Genomic DNA, 1,322 nt, shown 5'->3' on the forward strand with positions numbered 1-1,322 from the left:
ATACATGTGAGTATTGTCTAAAACATGTCTTCTCTGTAGCAGCGAGGCCCTCACACCTCTGCACTTGTCTGAGTTCACAAATTTGTTGTAATCTGTTGTTCCCTGTCATTTCTCTCACTCTCTTCTCCTGCTAAGCTTTGTTTTCTGGCAGTTAATTAAAACCTTCTGTCATGGCCATAGCTATGCTGCTATTGGAACCACCATAGCCACCTCGGTTTCATGATTTGGAGTAGTAATGGCCTCTAGCAGAGCTTCTGCCGCCAGTTTCCTTCTTTCATGGGCCCCAAGTTTGAAGATTGATTGCTGTAATTGCCAAATCATTGTCGACTTCGTCACCTCCAAATGTACTTCCACCATTACCAAATCCATTAAAACCATCCCTGCGACCACTAAGTCTACCACCACTTTGGCTGCCACCAAAGCCACCTCAACCACTTTAGTTTCCTCCATCACCATGGAGGACATTTTGAGTTCCCATCAAAACCACTTACATGACCACCACAATGTTTCCAGAACCACTTTGACCCCTTTAGTTGGATGAACCACTGACCGTCTCTTGCTTAGGTAGGGCTATCCTTACTTCATAGTGGTGGCCATTCACAGTATGGTATTTTTGAATGACAGTCTTGTCTACAGAATCGTGGTCATCAAAGGTCACAAAAGCAAAGCATCTCTTGTTGCCACTGTCTCCATCAGTCATGATTCCAATCACTTCCATTTTCCCATACTGTTCAAAATGTTATCAGTGGTTCTTCAGTGTCCTCTTCAATGCTACCATCAAAAATATTTTTCACAGTGGAGTGGGCACCGGGTCTTTGAGAATCTTCTCGTGACACAGCACTTTTTGGTTCCACAATTTGTCCATCCACCTTGTGTGGCCTGGTATTTATGGCTGCATCCACCTCTTCCACTGTGGTATAAGTGACAAATCCAAAGCCTCTAGATTGCTTGGTGTTTGGATCGCTCATACCACACAGTCTGTGTGTCCCCCGTCACTCAAAATGGCTTCTCAGACACTCATTGGTTGTTTCAAGGTTAACTCCAATGAAGAGCTTCTGCAGCTGTAGGGGCTCTTTAAGGGACTCTGACTTAGACATGATGGCAATGAAAGGGGACCCTTTTATGTTTAAGTTTTTAATCTATATTTGGGTCACTTTTGTAAATTGTATTTCCCACAGAAACTGTCAATTTAATCTAATACATATATTTGAAATATATATAGAAGTTTGCAAAGTATATATAGAAGTTTGCAAAGTAGCGTCTTTTGCTTTTTAAAGTTTCTTTTGTCTCAATTACTTCACTACTATACTTTCATATTTTGT

The 1,322-nt window shown here is 41.5% G+C and overlaps 1 pseudogene across 1 annotated transcript; it reads right to left on the minus strand.

The window, feature by feature from the left end:
- Window positions 1–217: 217 nt before the first annotated feature.
- LOC311181511 (heterogeneous nuclear ribonucleoprotein A1-like) lies at window positions 218–1,097 on the minus strand (annotated as a pseudogene). The gene has a single exon. The product of its transcript is annotated as a heterogeneous nuclear ribonucleoprotein A1-like (transcript).
- Between the last annotated feature and the right edge of the window lie 225 nt (window positions 1,098–1,322).

Source organism: Talpa europaea (genome assembly GCF_964194135.1).
Source record: "Talpa europaea genome assembly, chromosome: 1".
NCBI lineage: Eukaryota > Metazoa > Chordata > Mammalia > Eulipotyphla > Talpidae > Talpa > Talpa europaea.